General features: G+C 44.2%; 1 protein-coding gene across 5 annotated transcripts in view; it reads right to left on the bottom strand.

The window, feature by feature from the left end:
• Window positions 1–16919, bottom strand: part of LOC137352200 (protein-arginine deiminase type-2-like) — an 85279-nt gene extending 68360 nt beyond the window's left edge. For 3 of the 5 annotated variants that reach the window (XM_068017406.1, XM_068017402.1, XM_068017405.1), the window contains exons 1-2: window positions 16836–16919; window positions 4028–4208 (exon numbers count right to left, since the gene is read on the bottom strand). The gene's annotated coding sequence lies outside the window, so the exon portion shown is untranslated. Of the gene's footprint in view, window positions 1–4027; window positions 4209–10943; window positions 11022–11065; window positions 11176–16835 lie in introns of those variants that run through there. The other 2 variants (XM_068017403.1, XM_068017404.1) reach the window with 2 other exon arrangements.
• Window positions 16920–22842: the final 5923 nt, after the last annotated feature.

Genomic DNA, 22842 nt, shown 5'->3' with positions numbered 1-22842 from the left:
CTATTTACGACACCACCAATTTTCGTGTCATCTGCGAACTTACTGATCATACCTCCTATATTCAAGTCTCCCCCTGACAAAGCCATGCTGACTATCCTTGATTAATCCCTGCCTCTCCAAGTGGAGATTAATCCTGTCCCTCAGAATGTTTTCCAATATTTTCCTAACTACTGATATTAGACTCACCGGCCTGTAATTACCAGGTTTATCCCTACTACCGTTCTTGAATAATGGCACCACATTCGCTGTCCTCCAGTCCTCTGGTACCTCTCCTGTGGCCAGAGAGGATTTGAAAATTTGTGTCAGAGCCCCTGCTATCTCCTCCCTTGCCTCACATAACAGCTTGGGGTACATCTCATCTGGGCCTTGGGATTTATCCACTTTTAAGCCCACTAAAACAGCTAATACTTCCTTCCTTTCAAAGCAAATATGTTCAAGTATATCACAATCCCCCTCCCTGATCTCTACACCTACATTGCCCTTCTCCATAGTGAACACAGATGCAAAGTAATCATTTAAAACCTCACTTATGTCCTCCGGCTCCACACACACATTGCCATTTTGGTCCCTAATGGGCCCCACTCTTTCCCTAGTTATCCTCTTGCCCTTAATATACTTATAAAACACCTTAGGATTTTTCTTTATCTTGCCCACCAGTGTTTTTTCATGTCCCCTCTTCGCTCTCCTAATTACCTTTTTAAGTACCCCCCTACACTTTCTATACTCCTCTAATGCCTCTGCTGTTTTCAGCGCTCCGAATCTGCCATAAGCCTCCTTTTTTCCCCTGATCCAATCCTCTATATCCCTTGACATCCAGGGTTCCCTGGACTTGTTGTTCCTACCCTTCACCTTAACGGGTACATGTTGCCTCTGAACCCACACTATTTCCTCTTTGAATGACTCTCACTGGTCTGATGTAGACTTTCCTACAAGTAGCTGCTCCCAGTCCACTCTGGCCAGATCCTGTTTTATCATATTGAAATCAGCCTTCCCCCAATTCAGTACCTTTATTTCCAGCCTGTCTTTGTCCTTTTCCATAACTATCTTAAATTTTACAGAGTTACGGTCACTATCCCCGAAATGCTCCCCCACTGACACTTCTACCACGTCCAGCTTCATCTTATCTCCATAAAATGTCACTGTAACCTATAGGAAGAGAGTGGACACAGAGTCAAGAACCAAGGATAAGATGCATCAAACAATGCAAGTTTTGAACAAGAATATGAAGTCAGGTAAGGAAATGACCAGTCTTAGTTGTAACACTTGCTCTCTGGTCTCAGACATGAAGACTGGCCAGTCAGGTGAGATACCAGTATGATGTGTGAAACTGTCCCTCAGCAGGTCATAACAGTATAAGAAAAGACAAGAACAGAACCAGTGGCACATCAAAGGGTAACACCCTAACTCTCCCATTATTAGTGACTAGCTACATATTGAAAACTACTTTTTCATTTTTCTTCTGTTGATTGGTAGATTATTCCAAATATTTCCTTTATTATCTGAGGTATAGAATATAAGAGCAGGGAGGTTATGCTGGAACTGTATAACTCATTGGTATGGCCACAACTTGAGTACACTGTGCAGTTCTGGTCACCTCATTACAGAAAGGATGTAATTGCACTAGCCAGGGTACAGAGGAGATTTACGAGGATGTTGCCAGGGCTGGAAAAATGCAGCTATGAGGAAAGATTGGATAGGCTGGGGTTGTTCTCCTTGGAACAGAGAAGGCTGAGGGGAGATCTGATTGAAATATACAAAATTGTGAGGGGCTTGGATAGAGTGGAGGTGAAGGGTCTATTCACCTTAGCAGAGAGGTCAGTGATGAGGGGGCATAGATTTAAAGTGATTGGTAGAAAAATCAGAAGAGAGATGAGGAAAAACCTCTTCACCCAGTCATTGCAAGAGGTGATGTTGAACAGAGAGTCATTTTTACCACACTGGAATGTGCGTGTTTATGCTACATGAGACCTTCTCGTAAAGACAAGTTAAGACATCTATGAGTAATTATGCAATGTATTTCATGCAGTATTTAAACTTACAACAAAAATGTTTGCTCCATTGGAATGGATGTGCAATAGATTCTGGCTTCATGTATTGGCGGCCTGGAACTCACTGCCTCAAAGGGTAGTTGAGGCAGAAACCCTCAACTCATTCAAAAGGAGTCTGGATATGCACCTCAAGTGCTGTAATCTGCAGAGCTACGGACCAATGGCTGGAAGGTGGGATTAGAATGGGTGGATCGTTTTTCTGCCGGCACAGACACGATGGGCCAAGTGGCCTCTTTCTGTGCCTTAACCTTCCTATGATTCTATGATTTATCATGCTTTAAGTTCTTTCTAATAAATATTTGTTTAAAATTTGCTTTTATATAATTTAAATTTATATCCTCTGTTCTGGCTTTTTGAGGTTTAATTTGAAGTATCATTTTGTATTTACTTGAGGTGCACCATTTAATATTTTATCTGCCTCGATGAGACCACCACTTAATCGTCTTCTTTGCAGAATGTAGAGCATGAGTTTCTTTAATCATTCCTAATAGCTCATTCCCTTTTTTCTTCTTCTTCTTTGGCCTCCTTATCTCGAGAGACAATGGGTAAGCGCCTGGAGGTGGTCAGTGGTGTGTGGAGCAGCGCCTGGAGTGGCTATAAAGGCCAATTCTAGAGTGACAGGCTCTTCCATAGGTGCTGCAGAGAAATTTGCTTGTCGGGGCTGTTACACAGTTGGCTCTCCCCTTGCGCTTCTGTCTTTTTTCCTGTCAACTACTAAGTCTCTTCGACTCGCCACACTTTCGCCCCGCCTTTATGGCTGCCCGCCAGCTCTGGCGGACGCTGGCAACTGACTCCCACGACTTGTGATCAATGTCACAGGATTTCATGTCACGTTTGCAGACATCTTTAAAGCGGAGACATGGACGGCCGGTGGGTCTGATACCAGTGGTGAGCTCGCTGTACAATGTGTCTTTGGGGATCCTGCCATCTTCCATGCGGCTCACATGGCCAAGCCATCTCAAGCGCCGCTGACTCAGTAGTGTGTACAAGCTGGGGATGTTGGCCGCCTCGAGGACTTCTGTGTTGGAGATACAGTCCTGCCACCTGATGTCAAGTATTCTCCAGAGGCAGTGTGAAACAGGGCTGTGTTCTCACACCCACACTTTTTGGGATTTTCTTCTCCCTGCTGCTTTCACATGCGTTCAAGTCCTCTGAAGAAGGAATTTTCCTCCACACAACATCAGGGGGCAGGTTGTTCAACCTTGCCCGTCTAAGAGCGAAGTCCAAAGTACGGAAAGTCCTCTTCAGGGAACTCCTCTTTGCTGACGATGCTGCTTTAACATCTCACACTGAAGAGTGCCTGCAGAGTCTCATCGACAGGTTTGCGACGCCTGCAATGAATTTGGCCTAACCATCAGCCTCAAGAAAACGAACATCATGGGACAGGACGTCAGAAATGCTCCATCCATCAATATTGGCGACCACGCTCTGGAAGTGGTTCAAGAGTTCACCTACCTAGGCTCAACTATCACCAGTAACCTGTCTCTAGATGCAGAAATCAACAAGCGCATGGGAAAGGCTTCCACTGCTATGTCCAGACTGGCCAAGAGAGTGTGGGAAAATGGCGCACTGACACGGAACACAAAAGTCCGAGTGTATCAGGCCTGTGTCCTCAGTACCTTGCTCTATGGCAGCGAGGCCTGGACAACGTATGTCAGCCAAGAGCGACGTCTCATCCCCTTTACAACTTAGAAATGTACAGCCTGGAGGTGACTATTGCAGTGCATCAGATACTAGTCTATTTTCATTTCTATTTCCATTTTCTCTTCAATTTGCTCACATTAGTCCAGAAAACTGAGGAAAATTAGAGAAGAAAATAGGAAAGGAATTAGAAGTGACAAAAACAAAGAATGAACTAAGGGAATAGTAAGAATCCGAGTGCAAAGAGATGAAATGCAGTAAGAAAGCAGTGTAGCACCAGAAATGTTTTTAATATGCAAGTAGAGCGAAATCACAAAGGAAATATAAATTCCTGTTACCTTGTTGTCGTTGACATCACTGCTTGTTTTTACCGATGTGACTAGGAGCATGGTTCCTGTCTGCAGAACGAATTTAGTTGCATGTTCAGTCACCGGGGTTCTCTGCTGTTGATCTAAAATGGAACATTTGGTACCAGGGCTGAAGCTGATTTCAACTGACTGGGATTTTGGAGGCGATGACCTAGGAAAAGAGACAGTTTAATTGATGTAGTTGATTGATTTTAATTGATTTTAACAACGGGCCCATTATGGCACAGTGACACAGCTTTAAGTAACTCATTTAATTGTTAGCTTGGCTCAGTGGCAACACTCTTGCTTTTGATTCAGAAGGGTGTGTATTCCAGCACTGTTCCAGAATTCCACACACAAACTAACATCACTATTTGTTCTTGTGATGAAAGACACTAGAAAGCTTCATTTTCATTACCCTGAGAAGGCGGTGGTTTGCCCTGTCCTTGAACTACTTCTCTCCTTGTAGTGATGGTTTTTCTAATGACAGCATTAGACAGTGAATGAACAGTGGTATATGTTCAAGTCAGGATGGTATGTGACTTGGAGACAAATTTGGAGGTGCTAATGTCCCACAATCTTCCTGCTGTCCTCCTTCTTGGTGGTACAGGTTTCAGGGCTGGGATTGGAAGGAAACTGATAGGATGATAATTTTCCGGGTAGAGTTGTCCCAATTTCCGTAAATGGAACATACCTGCAGCACTTTCCACGTCGTTGGGGAAATTTGGGTGTCATAGCTTGTTCGGGAGTGGGGCAGGTTTTTACAGACTTTAGGCACTGCGTCTGCAATGAGTGCCTATTAATGTCACAGTGCATGAACCAAGCTGGTTACACACAGCCACCTATGATGATAGGGACATCGGGGTGGGGTGGGGTGGGAGGTGGGCTGGTGGTTCTACCTGGGATTGTCCATTCAGCACTTTCAGCTGAAGACTATGCGTGGAGCCAGAGGAAATGGGTGAGGTGCTAAATGAGTACTTTGCATCAGTATTCACCAAAGAGAAGGACTTGGTGGATGATGAGCCTAGGGAAGGGAGTGTAGATAGTCTCGGTCATCTCATTATCGAAAAGGAGGAGGTGTTGGGTGTCTTGCAAAGCATTAAGGTAGATAAGTCCCCAGGGCCTGATGGGATCTACCCTAGAATACTGAGGGAGGCAAGGGAAGAAATTGCTGGGGCCTTGACATAAATCTTTGCATCCTCATTGGCTACAGGTGAGGTCCCAGAGGACTGGAGAATAGCCAATGTTGTTCCTTTGTTTAAGAAGAGTGGCAAGGATAATCCAGGAAATTATAGGCCGGTGAGCCTTACGTCAGTGGTAGGGAAACTATTAGAGAGGATTATTCAGGACAGGATTTACTCCCATTTGGAAACAAATGAACTTATTAGCGAGAGACAGCATGGTTTTGTGAAGGGGAGGTCGTGTCTTACTAATTTGATTGAGTTTTTTGAGGAACTGGCAAAGATGATTGATGAAAGAAGGGCAGTGGATGTTATCTATATGGACTTTAGTAAAGCCTTTGACAAGGTCCCGCATGGCAGACTGGTACAAAACGTGAAGTCACACGGGATCAGAGGTGAGCTGGAAAGATGGATACAGAACTGGCTCAGTCATAGAAGACAGAGGGTATCAGTGGATGGGTGTTTTTCTGAATGGAGGGATGTGACTAGTGGTGTTCCGCAGGGATCAGTGCTGGGACCTTTGCTGTTTGTAGTATATATAAATGATTTGGAGGAAAATGTAGCTGGTCTGATTAGTAAGTTTGCGGACGACACAAAGGTTGGTGGAGTTGCGGATAATGATTAGGATTGTCAGAGGATACAGCAGGATATAGATCGGTTGGAGACTTGGGCGGAGAAGTGGCAGATGGAGTTTAATCCGAACAAATGTGAGGTAATGCATTTTGGAAGGTCTAATGCAGGTGGGAGGTATACAGTAAATGGCAGAACCCTTAGGAGTATTGACAGGCAGAGAGATCTGGGCGTACAGGTCCACAGGTCACTGAAAGTGGCAACGCAGGTGGATAAGGTAGTCAAGAAGGCATACGGCATGCTTGCCTTCATCGGTCAGGGCATAGAGTATAAAAATTGGCAAGTCATGTTGCAGCTGTACAGAACCTTAGTTAGGCCACACTTAGAATATTGCGTGCAATTCTGGTCGCCACACTACCAGAAGGACGTGGAGGCTTTGGAGAGGATACAGAGGAGGTTTAACAGGATGTTGCCTGGTCTGGAGGGCATTAGCTATGAGGAGAGGTTGGAAAAACTCGGATTGTTTTCACTGGAACGACGGAGGTGGAGGGGCGACATGATAGAGGTTTACAAATTTATGAGCGGCATGGACAGAGTGGATAGTCAGAAGCTTTTTCCCAGGGTGGAAGAGTCAGTTACTAGGGGACATAGGTTTAAGTTGCGAGGGGCAATGTTTAGAGGGGATGTGCGAGGCAAGTTTTTTACACAGAGGGTGGTGAGTGCCTGGAACCTGCTGCCAGGGGAGGTGGTGGAAGCAGATACGATCGCGACATTTAAGAGACATCTTGACAAATATATGAATAGGATGGGAACAGAGGGATATGGGCCCCGGAAGTGCAGAAGGTGTTAGTTTAGGCCGGCATCAAGATCGGCGCAGGCTTGGAGGGCCGAATGGCCTGTTCCTGTGCTGTACTGTTCTTTGTTCAAGCACCAGTTTTCTCCTTTGTACTGCTGTGCTTAGCTCAGGCATAACTGAGGGTGGAGATTTTCATGGAGCCTTCTCCTCCTCCTATCAGTTATCTAAGTGTCTGTCACTATTCTCAACTGAATATGCTAGAACTACAGACCTTTCCTCTAATCCATTGGTTGTGGGGTCACTTTGAACTTTTTTGTGCCTGCTGCTTTTTACATTTTTCATGCACGCTGCCTGTGCTGTAGCTTCACTAAGTTTGTGCCTCATTCTAAAGCATGTCTGTTGTTGCTCCTAGCACACTCCACTACAATAACATTGAACTAGGGCTGGTCTCTCACCTTGATGGACTGCTGCATTGTTGCAATTGCCTTCTTTTAAGTGAGATATTAAATCATTGACATAGACCTTGGTGTGCATGGCACAATTTCAAAGTTTGCAGATGATACGAAACTTGGAAGCATTGTGAACTCTGAGGAGGATAGTGCAGAACTTCAAAAGGACATAGATAAGTTGGTGGAATGGGTGGACAGGTGGCAAATGAAGTTCAATGTGGAAAAATGTGAAGTGATACATTTTGGTAGGAAGGAAATGGAGAGACAATATAAAATAATGGGTACAATTCTAAAGGGTGTGCAGGAGCAGAGGGACTTGGGTGTATATGTGCATAAGTGGCAGGACAGGTTGAGAACAGTTGACAGGTTTAAACTCTTGATAGTGCTGCACACCCTCAGTACTGCACTGTGCATTATAGGAACATAGGAGCAGGAGTAGGCCATTCAGTCCATCGAGCCTGCCCCACCATTCAATATGATCATGGCTGATCAGCCACTTCAATGCCTTTTTCCCAACACTATCCCCATATCCACTTATGTCATTTCTATTTAGAAATCTGTTAATCTCTATTTTAAACATACTCAATGACTGAGCTTCAAACTTCCCCTGAGGTAGAGAATTCCAAAGATTCACAACCCTCTGAGTAAAGAACTTTCTCCTCATCTCTGTCCTTAGTGGCTTCCTCTTTATTTTGAAATTGCGCCCCCTGGTTCTAGACTCCCCAACCAGGGGAAACATCTTAGCTGCATCTACCCTGTTTATCCCTTTAAGTATTTTGTAGGTTTCAATGAGATCACCTCTTATTCTTTGAAACTCTAGAGAATACAGGCCCAGTTTCCCCAATCTCTCTTCATAGGACAGTCCCCACCATCCCGGGAACAAGTCTCATGGACCTTCGTTGCACTCCTTCTGTGGCAATAATATCCTTCCTAAGGTAAGGGGACCAAAACTGGTGGAGATTTGGACTCCAGGTGGAGTCTAACCAAGGTTCTATGCAAGACTTCACTACTCCTGTATTCAAACCCTCTTGCAATAAAGACTAACATACCTTTAGCCTTCCCAATTGCTTGCTGCACCTGCATGTTAGCTTTCAGTGACTTATTGACAAGGACACCCAGGTCCCTTTGTACATCTACACTTTCTAATCTCTTACCATTTAAGAAATACTCTGTACATCTATTCCTCCTACCTAAGTGGATAACCTCACATTTTTCTGCATTATATTCCATCCGCAACGTTCTTTCCCACTCACTAAGTCTGTCCAAATCCCCTTGAAGCCACTTTGTATCTTCCTTACAAAACACATTCCCACCTAGTTTTGTGTCATCCGCGAACTTGGAAATATTACATTTGGTCCATACATCCAAATCATTGATATATATTGTGAACAGCTGGGGCCCAAGCACTGATCCCTGCAGTATCCCACTAGTCACAGCCTGCCAATGCGAGAATGACCCGTTTATTCCTACTCTCTGTTTTCTGCCTGTTAACCAATCCTTAATCCATGCAGCACCTGTGGAAGAGCCTGTCACTCCAGAATTGGCCTTTATAGCCACTCCAGGCGCTGCTTCACAAACCACTGACCACCTCCAGGCGCGTATCCATTGTCTCTCGAGATAAGGAGGCCCAAAAGAAAGAAATCCATGCCAGTATATTACCTCCTCTCCTGTGTGCTTTAATTTTGCCAACCAACCTCCTGTGGGGGACTTTATCAAAGTTCAAGTATGCCACGTCCACCGACTCCCTTTTAGCAATTCTGTTAGTAACATCCTCAAAAAACTCCAACAGGTTCATCAAACATGATTTCCCATTCATAAATCCATGTTGACCATGCATAATCAGATCATTATTATCCAAGTGTCCATTTATCATATCTTATAGAATATATTCTAGCATTTTCCCAACGACTGATGCAAGACAAACAGGTCTGTAATTCCCTGTTTTCTCTCTCCCTCCCTTCTTAAATAGTTGGGTAACATTTGCGACCTTCCAATCTGCAGGAACCACTCCAGAATCTATAGAATTTTGGAAGATGATCACCAATGCATCCACTATCTCCATAGTAGAGCATGGCTACCAACTCGAACCTGTCAGGACCCGACGACATGTTTCGGGTTCGGTTTGTGTCGGGTCTCTCTTCCGGGTCCAAAACTCGGGCTTGGGTCAGGTTGGGCTGGCCGTGGACAGAGATCAGGACAAACAGAAATCAGAAGTGAGAAGAGTGGGGGGAAAGGAGGGGAATGAAACAGCTACAAGTTCCAACATAAAGCACCTGAGTGATATTAACCCAATCCCTTACACTCTGAAATCTATCAAGTCCGAGAGAAACTGACAAGCCTGGAGAAGATACCAGTAACTGCAGGAAGTACAGAAATATCAACTGAGCTCTTGCTTTAATCTATACTTGGCCCAAGGATTTAAAATTATCTGGAAATAGGGAGATTAAACTTCCCAACCTGAGTTCTCCGTGGATATTTTTTTTGTTAGAAATCGGAACTTGATACAGATCAGAAGCTTGTTTGTTACATTGCATGATTTACTGAAGAGGATACATTTTTTCCCACGAGTGCTCAGGGTCACGGCGCCTTCGCCTGTTTGAAATCAGTTTTTGTTTTTTGTTAAACTTTATGATGTTAATTGAGCATGGCTACATCAACAACTGGCACCTGTACTCGATCACTGGTCTAAAGCCTGGCTACCCATCCTAACCCAAATACATGTGCTGGGTTCGGGTCGGGTTGGGTCGGGCATTTATAAAAATTAAAGGACTCGGGCTTGTGTCGGGTTCAGGTTGGCTGTTGTCGGGTCGGGTTTTAATTTTATACCTAAGCCAGGCTTTACTCCATAGCTAGCTCTTTCAACACTCTGGGATGTAGAATATCAGGTCCTGGGGACTTATCAACCTTCAGCCCCATTACTTTCTCCAATACAACCTTCTTACTATCCTAATTTCCTTCATTTCCTCATTTTCCCCTAATCCCTTGAATCTCTAATTCTGGGAGATTTCTTGTGTCTTCCTCAGTGAAGACTGACACAATGTAATCATTTAGCTTCTCTGCCATTTCTCTATTCCCCATTATAAATTCTCCTGACTCTGCCTGTAATGGACCCACATTTGCACATTTGTCTTAGCCAAACGTTTCCTTTTTATGTACCTATAGAAGCTTTTACAGTCCGTTTTTATATTTTTTGCTAGCCTACGTTCATATTTTATTCTCCCTTTCATTATCAGTTTCTTCATCCTCATTTGCTGTATTCTAAAACCCTCCCAATCCTCAGGTTTACTACTATTTCTGGCAACTTTATAGGCCTTTTCTGTTAATCTTACACAATCCTTAACTTCCTCTGTTATCCACAGTTGACTGCCTTTACATTTGGAGTTTTTGTGCCTTGAAGGGATGTATATTTGCTGCAAACTATGTAATATTTCTTTAAAGACTATCTATTGCCTATATACTGTCATTACTGTTAATGTATTTTCCCAATCCACCTCAGCCAATTCGCCCCTCATACCTTCATAATTTCCTTTGTTCAAATTTAACACCCTGGCTTCAGATTGAACTACCTCACTTTCAAACATAATGTAAAATTCTATATTATGGCCACTGATCCCTAAAGGTTCTTTTACAACGAGATTATTAATTAGCCCTTTCTCATTACATAATACTAGATCTAAAATAGCCTGTTCTCTAGTCAGTTCCTCAACATACTGCTCTAGAAAACCATCTGTAACACACTCCAGAAACTTGTCCTCCACAGCATTAGAGCTTATTAGGTTTACCCAGTCTATATGCAGATGGAAGTCACCCATGATTACTGTATTACCCTTGCCACATGCTTCTCTAATCTCCTGATTAATACCATACCCCACACTATCACTACTGTTTGGTGGCCTATAAACAACTCCTACCAATGTTTGCTGCCCCTTGCTGTTTCTTAGCTCCACCCAATCAGATTCCACATTTTGTTCTTCTGATCTGAGATCCTCCCGTACTAATGTACTGATACTATCCCTTATTATCAGCGCAATACCATCTCCTTTTCCTTTTTGCCCGTCCTTCCTAAAAGTCAGCCTTGACTTTTGTGCTCAAGTCCTGGAGTTGGGCTTGAATCCAAATCCTTGTGATTCAGAGGTGAGAGTTCTACAAAGTAAGACAAAGTTAACACAGAATAAAATGCAGGTAACAGAGGTTTGGATAATCTGAAGTTTACAGTGATTGAAGAGTAGAATTCCAGCTAGAGAGCATTGGTACAATTGATTCTGGAGGTAACAAAGGCTTGGACGAGACTTTCAGTGGCAAATGGATTGAGGAAGGGATGGAGGCAATATTCCCTCCAAGCCGTGCGGCTGAGTAGCAACCCAAAAGTTCCCATGCAGACTGCACAAATCGGCCCCTCAAACTTAGCACACTTGCACAGTCATGCAAAAAAAAATTAAGGGGCTGCGCATTTAAACAAATTTCCCATGTACTTCAAAAATTTTAGAGGGTACATTGGACGGAGGCAGACAATCTTACGGAGGTGGAGATAGGTAGCATTTATGCTGGAGAGGAAATGGGTCAGAAGATCAGCTCAGAGTCAAATAGGATGCCATGGTTGCAAACAGTCTGGTTCAGCCTTAGACATTGGCCAGGGAGGGAGATAGAGTGGCAAGTGCACACAGCTTGCAGCAGAAATAAAGGTAATGGCTCCTGTCTTCCCAATGCTTAGCTGGATGAAATGGCGACTCATCCAAGAATTGATGCCAGACAAGCTATTGTTAGTGGTGATGGTAGATGAATGAGGAGAGGGGATGAGGGATTGTTGATGGTAAGAGGAGAAGCCATGGGTTATCCTTTCTCTCCAGGATGCTCCTGACGTAGCAGGTGTTTTCTAAGGGTACTGTACACAGTAGTGGTATGATGCAACTACATAGCACCTATGGACAGATTCATTTTTTGAAATGCACAACCAAACATTCCTCATCAAGGAACTGACTGGGTTTGCTGTTCAGCCTATTCCCAGGAGTGAGCAACGCCTCAATTTGACTTGCCAAACTGTCTTGTATCCACCAGTACAGATTGTGTTAGCAATTACACTGCTATCCCTCAACAAGCTGCTGAAGTTAATTGTGGTGGCCATCCCGGATCAGGCGTACTTCTCAGATGATCACTCTCACTTGAGGTTGAGAAAGACAGATCCTAAAGACACTTGGATGGGCCAGTAGGACTGATCGAACTCTCCGTAAAGGAAAGGAACCAGCTGAGAATATTACCGTCCCCAGATAGACGTAATAACAAGTTTCAGCCAGATTATAATAGCCCGGATATTATAAGGGCCCAGGAATCTCTCCTCAGTAATATACCTCCCCACCAAACAGAGATGGTTCACAAGTTAGTGATTCAGAAGACTATGTGAGACAACATAAATTCTAAATTATACAAAAGTTTATTAAAGAACCGAACATGCAATTCACAATTGGTGAGACAGTCAACCCCAGAATTGAAAACTGAAGTAAATGGACAAAGTCCTGGAACAAGTGAAAAGGTTTACAGACCTTGGGCAGATTATCACAGGTGAGGGGAGATCTGACTGTGAGATCCAAAGGAGAATTGAGATAGCCAAGACCAGCTTTGTCAGAATGAAGGACTTGTCTACGAAACGTAAGCTGCAAGTCTCAAGTTGGTTAATGTTCTCATTAGTAACCTAACTGTGTTTCAATATTATAATTCAGTTTTTGGATTTGTTAAGTTTTATCAAGAATTCAGTTGACTAATTTAGGGCTGAGGTGGAGATCCATGACAGTCCTGGGAAGAAGGTGACACCAGTGAAGGAAGACAGTCAATTGCAATGTTAATAGTTCCAGGAATAGAAAGTACAATCTTGTTTCCAGTAGAGAATCCAATTTTTAAATCTCAATATTGTTAGAGTAAAATATTTAAGTAGAATATCCATCAATTATTGAAGTAACATTTACCTTAAATCCCTAAGTAGAAGGCTACAGAATTTAGCAAGGTACCTCTGTCCCAGTTTAGGGGAGAATTGTCATCATCTCACTCCAACAGCTGTGGGAGATGTTGGAGCGTATGCAACAAATTTAAAAATCCAATATTTATGCTGTTTCCATGTTGCATAATTCATAATTTTGTCACTAACTTTGGTGAGTAAATGACATTTTGTCCATGAGAGATGCTGTTGCTTCTGTATTTTAGAATCCAGTACCTGGTCTAACAGCCTGTCAAGACGAATAGTCTTGACTACCTACTGTTAATCTCTCTGTCCCTTTCTGTCCCACTCTGCTTTTCTGTTTTACATGACTCTTCTGAAGTACTAGCTGTTTTACCCTATAAAATTCTCCTGATCACTGCCTTTTTGTTGGCTGCCCTGTCTTCAGAGTTACAAGCTAGCCAGGAAGGATCTAAAGGGAGAGCTAAGAAGAGCAAGGAGAGGACACGAGAAGTCATTGGCGGATAGGATCAGGGAAAACCCTAAGGCTTTCTATAGGTATATCAGGAATAAAAGAATGACGAGAGCTAGATTAGGGCCAATCAAGGATAGTAGTGGGAAGTTGTGTGTGGAACCAGAGGAGGTAGGGGAAGTGTTAAATGAATATTTTGCGTCAGTATTTACAGTAGAGAAAGAAAATGTTGTCGAGGAGAATACTGAGATTCAGGCTACTAGGCTAGATGGGATTGAGGTTCACAAGGAGGAGGTGTTAGCAATTTTGGAAAGTGTAAAAATAGATAAGTCCCCTGGGCCAGATGGGATTTATCCTAGGATTCTCTGGGAAGCTAGGGAGGAGATTGCAGAGCCTTTGTCCTTGATCTTTATGTCGTCATTGTCGACAGGAATAGTGCCGGAAGACTGGAGGATAGCAAATGTTGTCCCCTTGTTCAAGAAGGGGAGTAGAGACAGCCCTGGTAATTATAGACCTGTGGGCCTTACTTCGGTTGTGGGTAAAATGTTGGAAAAGGTTATAAGAGACAGGAGACAGGATTTATAATCATCTTGAAAAGAATAAGTTCATTAGCGATAGTCAGCACGGTTTTGTGAAGGGTAGGTCGTGCCTCACAAACCTTATTGAGTTTTTCGAGAAGGTGACCAAGCAGGTGGATGAGGGTAAAGCAATGGATGTGGTGTATATGGATTTCAGTAAGGCGTTTGATAAGGTTCCCCACGGTAGGCTATTGCAGAAAATACGGAAGTATGGGGTTGAAGGTGATTTAGAGCTTTGGATCAGAAATTGGCTAGCTGAAAGAAGACAGAGGGTGGTGGTTGATGGCAAATGTTCATCCTGGAGTTTAGTTACTAGTGGTGTACCGCAACGATCTGTTTTGGGGCCACTGCTGTTTGTCATTTTTACAAATGACCTGGAAGAGGGTGTAGAAGGGTGGGTTAGTAAATTTGCGGATGACAGTAAGGTCGGTGGAGTTGTGGATAGTGCCGAAGGATGTTGTAGGGTACAGAGGGACATAGATAGGCTGCAGAGCTGGGCTGAGAGATGGCAAATGGAGTTTAATGCGGAAAAGTGCGAGGTGATTCACTTTGGAAGGAGTAACAGGAATGCAGAGTACTGGGCTAATGGGAAGATTCTTGGTAGTGTAGATGAACAGAGAGATCTTGGTGTCCAGGTGCATAAATCCCTGAAAGTTGCTACCCAGGTTAATAGGGCTGTTAAGAAGGCATATGGTGTGTTAGCTTTTATTAGTAGGGGGATCGAGTTTCGGAGCCACGAGGTCATGCTGCAGCTGTACAAAACTCTGGTGAGACCGCACCTGGAGTATTGCGTGCAGTTCTGGTCACCGCATTATAGGAAGGACGTGGAAGCTATGGAAAGGGTGCAGAGGAGATTTACTAGGATGTTGCCTGGTATGGAGGGAAGGTCTTACGAGGAAAGGCTGAGGGACTTGAGGTTGTTTTCGTTGGAGAGAAGGAGGAGGAGAGGTGACTTAATAGAGACATATAAAATAATCAGAGGGTTAGATAGGGTGGATAGTGAGTCTTTTTCCTCGGATGTTGATGGCAAACACAAGGGGACATAGCTTTAAGTTGAGGGGTGATAGATATAGGACAGATGTCAGAGGTAGTTTCTTTACTCAGAGAGTAGTAGGGGCGTGGAACGCCCTGCCTGCAACAGTAGTAGACTCGCCAACTTTAAGGGCATTTAAGTGGTCATTGGATAGACATATGGATGAAAATGGAATAGTGTAGGTCAGATGGTTTCACAGGTCGGCGCAACATCGAGGGCCGAAGGGCCTGTACTGCGCTGTAATGTTCTAATTCTAATTCTAATTCTAATATTACAAGCAGGAAGAGAAGTTGAACAAACAAAGGCCATCACAATTGTCTTGTGACAGCTGCAGTGTGAGAACAGGTCCGTCTTCCTATTGCTGATTTTTCTACTGCCGCACCTCAATGACCACAAAAACCATCCTCTCCTTGAGTTTCATGCTTTATTGGATGAATTTGCACTCCTGACACAGAAGTCATCCGATAAGGTCCAACTATCACCCCAGTGACATGATGTAGCTAGCTAGCTAATACAATTGTGCTGCTCTCCATTGACGTTTGCATGCTCGGCTACTTTATTTATAGAGAGATATGTGTTTTAAATTGGACTGTGTTTTGATGGCAATAGATTGGCTATATGCAGTATATACAGATTAATTGCCCCCATGGCCATAGCTGAGTCAATAATTTTGTCCAATGCCCATGGTGCAACATGTTGTACCTATCCCTGCAAATTAATCCGGCACAACTTGAGTTTCTACAATCTTTTGCACTAATTTTATAAACATTGCACTACAAACATGCTCTGCCTACAAAATTGGCCATGCCCCCAGGGTGAATTAAATACCTTTGGGAGTTTCTTTTAATCGTGCCCATTTGTGGTCTTCAAGGAGGCTTCAAAAATTAAGTTGGAACTTCTGTGGGCAAGGGCGCTAATAGGTACATTTTAAAAGGCAAGGAACTAACAACTGCACCCCAGTCTAACTAGAAATAGCTTTGTATATTTAAAAAAAAATAATTTTCAATAATTTAAAAGCAGTTTACTCATAGGTGGTGGATTGGCACTTTGATTTAAAATGCTTATTTTGTGTGCTAAAACTATTTTCAGCTGTTTTAATACAACTGCACCAAGTTAAATATATCAAGGAATAATTTGCAAAGCAAAATTTGAATCATTTTAAAATTATATTCTAAAAAGCTGTCCTATTGCTCTGGTTCAGGGCAGATTTTACACTTGACGAGATGCAAATAAGCTTGAGCAAAAATACGGGGACAAGAAACACTTTTCAAAACAGGTACAATTCTGTGGAAACTCAATAATGTCTTAAAATATTTCGCCCATGTTGGTTGCAGCCATGCTGGCACCCTTGTTGACCTCTAAGTTAATTAACCATTAGTATTTGGACATGCAAGATCGTACTTTTACTCCCTAGCTTCTCAGGTTCTCACTATCGAAGGGTCTCACACAGGTCAGAGAGCTTTGATATATTTATATCCCCCTATAGAGCTATTTCCAGGTTTGTGACCATGATGGTTTGTTTTCTATTACTGGGAAGTAATGTGTTAATGTAAGAATTGATGATTTCAATTAGCGTCTGCCTTCTTGATTTCCCAGAATTCAGTCTGATTACCACTTCCATTTTGAGAACACGTTTAAGCTGAAGCTCCATTTTGAGCACCTGTTGAAGAGAATTCTTAATTGAGAAGCAGCTCCAAATAGAAGACAGTGTACAGAAACTGGATAAACATTATTTTGGTGCAGACACTTGTCTGAGAATGGGATAGCACAGAGAGACATTACTCTGCATCTTACCTTGCTTTGCCTGAATACAGGCTCTGGGTGCCTATAATGGAAAATGTTCCAATGCCCATTACTAACACAACTGAAAGATTGCACTACAGAATGAGTTAGCTTGTGATATTGTGTAATTGATGGTGTTATTCTGTAACAGAAAGCACAATAGGCAAAGGCATAACATGACTCTGTTCCAGATGCAGGAATATTCATTCAGTATTAAAGTGATTGCTGTTATTTTTAAGTGACCTCGGTGAGTGATGTGATGGATGGTAATGAGTTCCCAAAGTTTAACATTTGCTCATTTGTCTGTCAGTCACATTCACCATGGCGCTTCCTGCCAGATGTGCTGGTGTGTAACATATCACAGAGTCCGGTTTGTTGATACTCTTACTCTTGACAGTGTTTCTGTGACGTTTAATCCAGCAGCGAAGGTAACTGTTACCAGAGTCACACCTCCAAGGATTCTGATCTAATCTGATGGTACTGAGGTTAGCTAGTGGCTCAAATGCTCCATCAGGCACCAACTCCAACCTATTGTCATGTAGATCCAAGTAAGTAAGGTCCTGTAAAACACAATATAAATCATTTCAATGTTAGAATATAAATTCCAGCTCCCATGTATAAATCCACTTGATTGAATTTTCACCTGTCACTCAAAACACTATTTCCAGATATAAACTATACTGACACTTTGATTAGATTACACACTGGTTGCTATTACTTCTCAGCAAATTCATTCAGTAACTAAAGCTGAGCCATACAAATCAGAAAGTCCTAAGTTTAATTACTGATCTCTGTTGAGTTAGCTGGTTGCAGCTGGGGTGATGGTAAGTGTGGAGCAGATGGCTTCTGTGCCCCTAGGTAGTGGATCGCTATCCAGTGACCCCCTGCTAGAAATCTTTGGTTGTCAGGTGACAACACAAATGGGCTCATCTTTGACACCTCTCACCATCCCCCACGCAACCACTAATATACTTTTTGTGAAGACGCACACGTGAATAACAACAACAACTTATATTTATATCACACCTTTAACGTAATAAAATGTCCCAAGGCACATCACAGGAGCATTATAAAGCAAAATATGATACTGAGCCACATAAAGAGATACTAGGTCAGATGGCCAAAAGCTTGATCAAAGAGATAGGTTTTAAGGAGTGACTGAAAGAAGGAAAACAAGGTGGAGAGGTGTAGGGAGGGAATTTCAGAGCTTGGGGCCCAGGCAGCTGAAGGCACATCCACCAATGGTGGAGCAATTAAAATCAGGGATGCTCAAGAGGCCAGAATTAGAGGAGCACAGATATCTTGGAGGGTTGTGGGGCTGGAGGAGATTGCAGAGATAGGGGGAGTGGGAGGGAGGCCATGGAGGGATTTGAAAATAAGGATGAGAATTTTAAAATCAAGGCAATGCTTGACCAGGAGCCAATGTAGGTCAGCGAGCACAGGGGTGATAGGGGAACGGGACTTGGTGCAAGTTAAAACATGGGCAGCAGAGTTTTTGATGAACTCAGGTTTACAGAAGGTAGAATGTGGGAGACCGGCCAGGAGTGCACTGGAATAGTCAAGTCTAGAGGTAACGAAGGCATGAATGAAGGTTTCAGCAGCAGATGCGCTGAGATGGGGGTGAAGTCGGGTGGTGTTATGGATCTGGAATTAGGTGGTCTTAGCGATGGCACAAATATGAAGTTGGAAGCTCATCTCGGGATCAAATGTGACACCAGGGTTACAAACAGACTGGCTTAATTGCAGAGAGTTGCCAGGCAGAGGGATGCAGTCAGTAGCTAGGGAATGGAGTTTGGAGTGGGGACTGAAAATGATCAGGCTGAATTCAGTGCACCCATTTGGAGCGGGAATGGAGGCGTTGGGAGGGGGTGTTGCCGGAGAATCACATCAGAAGCATCCGCCCGTAAATCCGGCATTGTGATATTGGTTCCAGATTTAGTCAGGGGCGGGAAAGCACCATCACCTTGACCCGATGGGAACGTAATGTAAATTGTAGAGCACCATACATTAGCATATAATACAATGCGATTCAGTGGGGGCCTTGGGATGGGTGTCCCTCATGTGCCTTCAGATTCCTGACAGTTAAAAGCTGGTGGTACCAAGCCGAGGACTCGGTGCCGTGACAGGTAGGCAGCCGCAACCAGCAGGTCATAGGGGAAGAGGGAAAGCAGAGGCCATTGTGGACATACATTACAGTGAGTTCTGCAAGGGGCATCGGTATCTTGGGCACTTTGCAAAGGGGGGGATTGGGGTCTCGGGTGCTCTGCATGGTGTGGGGGTGGGTGGGATTGGGTTCTCATGTGGGAGTGCCTGCTGAGCAGGGTCTTGGGTGGTCAGCAAACTGTTGAGTGAGATGTTTGGCTGCCCATACTGCTGGATGCGAGCGTCGGCTATCATCAAGGGTGGCCACTGAGGGCCAGGAAAAGTAGCAAAACATAGCTGCCAAGGCAGGGTTGTCTCTGCATCAACAGCGCTCTGTAGGCCCATTGGTCACCTAGCTTGGGTCTCATACACCCTGTCTTTTCAGACCCCTGTGGCATGATGCAGCGCCTCCGATGGAGGGAGGGCAGGAGGCAGCTGTGCCTGCCTGTGAAGCTCCACAAGGAGAGCAGCAGCTGGCAGCCATGCTAAAAAGGGCCCACCTGCACCAGAGACTGTACTGGACTCTAATCAGCTACTTCCAAATGTCCCAGCGGCATCGTCAGACTACGGCTCTCAATGGAGGCCGTCATCAACTCATGCGCCCATGCTGCAGGACATGTTGCAACCTATGGGATTCAAGGAGCACCCTATGCCCGTGGCCTTGAAGGTCACCGTGGCGCTTAACATTTACACGTCTGGATCATTCCAAGGATCCACCGGGGACACGTGTGGTGTCTCCCAGGCCGCAGCTCACTGCTGCATCAAGGAGATGACAAATGCCCTGTTCAAGAGGGCTGGCAACTATGAGCTTCCATTCAGTCAATGTTCAACTGGTCTTCGACCACCAAAAGCATTTCCTGCAGGTGTGTGCCTGCTTCCTGAGAAGCAGCCATGATGCTTCCATAATTCAACAGTCCCAGATGCCTCAGCTTTTTCGGCCCCCTGTTCGCCTACAGGGATGGATTCTTGGGGACAAAGGCTACCCATTGAAGACTTGACTACTGATGCCTGTGAGGAACCCTCACAATACAGCGGAGGAGAGGTGCAACACTTGCCATGGCTCCACCCGAGCAACCATTGAGCAGACCATTGGGCTGCTGAAAATGAGATTCCATTGCCCAGATCGATCCGGTGGAGCTCTGCAGTATGCCCCAGCAAGAAGTTCACATGTCGTGGTGGTCTGCTATGCTCTGCACAATCTAGCACTACAGAGGGGTGAGGCCTTGCATGACGAGGACATGGCAAAACAACACTCCTCCACTGACGAGGAAGATGTGGAGGACGGAGAAGAGCAGGCAGCACTGGATGTTGAAGCCCTTGCATCGGAGACCAGGCTGGCTGAAGGACAGGCCGAGGAGGCAAAAGACAATCTCATATTTACCCACATTCAGCTACCCTGATGGCCATTCAGGGTCAGAAGAATAAAGACTCACCTCAATGTATCCTTTCTATTTGTGTTTCGTCCCTATTGCCCAGCTGAACCATGCGCTGTGGCCCATGGGAGATCATATTCAAATGATGGCTCAGTTGTGAAGGGCAAGCAGCAAAAGAGTTCAAGGCAGCAATGCAAGCAGAGCTGGCAGGGTTTTAAATATGGTGCCAGCATCTGCTCCATGGTCATCTGAGCTCATATTCGGCAATACGCATCCCACTCCTGTCACGTGATTGGCCAGGCCCTGCGCCTCCATTATGTAAAGTGGCCACCTGCCACGTGATCGCAGTTGCCAAGCCCCCTATGTGACTAGCGGGAAAGATGAGCATTAATTTGGGATGAAACAACTTGTTCAAGGACTTTGGAGAGGTAAGGAAGGTTGGAGACGGGACAGTAGTTTGCAAGAATGGTGGGGTCAGGATTGGTTTTCTGAGAGGAGTGATGATGGCAAATTTAAAGGTGGAAGGGACAACGACTGAAGAGAGAGAACTGTTAACAATATTGGCTTTCAGACGGGCAGGGCCAGGGAGAGTGTCCAACCCATCCGACATCGTCTGCTTGAGCGTTCGACTGTTCCGGGTTCTTATTTACATCCCGTCAGCCAGCCGGCCACCCAAAATGGGAGTGAAGCAGAAGCTGGCTGGTGGGTGGTTGATTAAAGTCCTGCAGCTTAGAGGCTCCCTCCCTGTTGGAAAGAAGGGTCTCACAGGTGGGAAAGCTATGTGTTGAGGGGGTTGGAGCCTGGGGTAGCAGAAAATGAGACCTTCCTGGTGGTGCTCGGAGGAACACTCCTCCTCCTCCTGGCCCCACAGAGGAAAGTTTAATACTTATCGCCTGTGGATGCTTCAGCCTTCAGAGCAGCTTTCACTGAGTGGGGCAGCCACAGAGGGCACTCTGTTCAGGGTTAAGAGGCCACCAGGGTCCCTAATTTCCATACATTATGAAATTCTCACCTGATCTAGGTGGTTGCTTCAGCAATCTCCCATTTAACAATCTCCCATCACAGCTCGTTTCTCTGGACGTGGGGTGGGGACGGGGAGTGGGTAGTTAGAAATCCCCCACCCCGCCCACTGTTCATATTATTTGAATATTTCAACAGAAGCTAAAAATGTGAAATCATTTTGTCTCACCTTCAAAGAATGCAAAACTCCTGTAGGCAACCACTCCAGTTGGTTGCTGTAGAGAAAGAGCTTTAGGAGTGGCGTGTGACTGAAAAGTTTAGGGGGTAGCTCTCGGAGGTGGTTATTTGCTAATGTTATCCAGTTCAGGTTTCGCAAACCATGGAAGACCTTCTCAGGGAGGGACTCCAGTCTATTGTTGTTGACAGCACATATTCTGAGGTTATGCAACGGTTTAAAAAGTAGCTCTGGAAGAACAGAAAAATGATTGAATGCCAGAGACAATACTTTCAATGATTCCAAACCCAGGAAAATATGTGGGGAAATCACGTGGAGATGGTTGTTGGACAAAATTAATGTCTTGAGTTTCTTCAGGGGAAGGAAAAGTTGATCGGAGACATTGAGTAACTGGTTTGCATTGAGAAGGAGGTACTCCAGATTGGAGACAGTATTGAAGATATCATCTGGTAAGTGGGACAACTTGTTACTATACAAATAAAGCCCTCTTAGCTGAGGAACCCAAGCAAATAAGCCCCTTGGGAGAAAGATGAGGTTGTTCATCTGAAGATGGAGCACTTGAAGATCAGGTGTATTTCTAAAGGAATTTGATTCTAATTGAATTGAATTATTTCTTAATTTCAGAATGTTGACAGTCTTGGGTATATCAAATGGAAGAAAGTTGAGTCCTGCGTTTGCACAGTCCACTGTTAGATTACCCTGTGCCTGGCTACAGGTGCAGACACTTGGACAGGAGCTGAACCCCTCAGCGATTGACAAAAGGGTGAAAATCACACACTTCCACGACATGGCCCTCCTCCTTCCCCTACAGAAACAACAACAGCATTTAAATAACACTTTTAACATAGGAAAACATTCCAATGTGCTTCACCAGAGTGTAATCAGATAAAAATTAACACTGAGGACAGGTAACTAAAAACTTGATGAAACAAGTAGACTTGGCAAACAGTTGTTGCTGGAAGTGCAACTTTCCACTTAAAAGTACTTTCTCCCCTTAGTGTTAATCAAATAGCACTTACCTTACTGCTGCAGCACCAGACTAAATATACTGACACAAGCTCCACCACAGTGCAACAGATCTGGAATATTCCTTCTGGGATTTATTGAATCAGCAATAGCAACTTCCAACAAGAGCTAATATTGCACATAAACACTCAATTGTAATTAATATTTAATAGTGTTACAGGAAAAAGCCCAGCTTATGGTAAATGGTACTAGATAAAACTTCAGGGACATTCAGCTGATACAAAGCCAATTTCTGCTACTCATATTTTTGAGAAGCACCTTGCTTTTGGAAAGCTCTCTTGTC

The sequence above is a fragment of the Heterodontus francisci genome, chromosome 37, assembly GCF_036365525.1.
Source record: "Heterodontus francisci isolate sHetFra1 chromosome 37, sHetFra1.hap1, whole genome shotgun sequence".
In the NCBI taxonomy this organism is placed as follows: Eukaryota; Metazoa; Chordata; class Chondrichthyes; order Heterodontiformes; family Heterodontidae; genus Heterodontus; species Heterodontus francisci.
The sequence above is the reverse complement of the archived record's forward strand: the minus strand, read 5'-3'. Positions and strand labels throughout refer to the sequence as shown.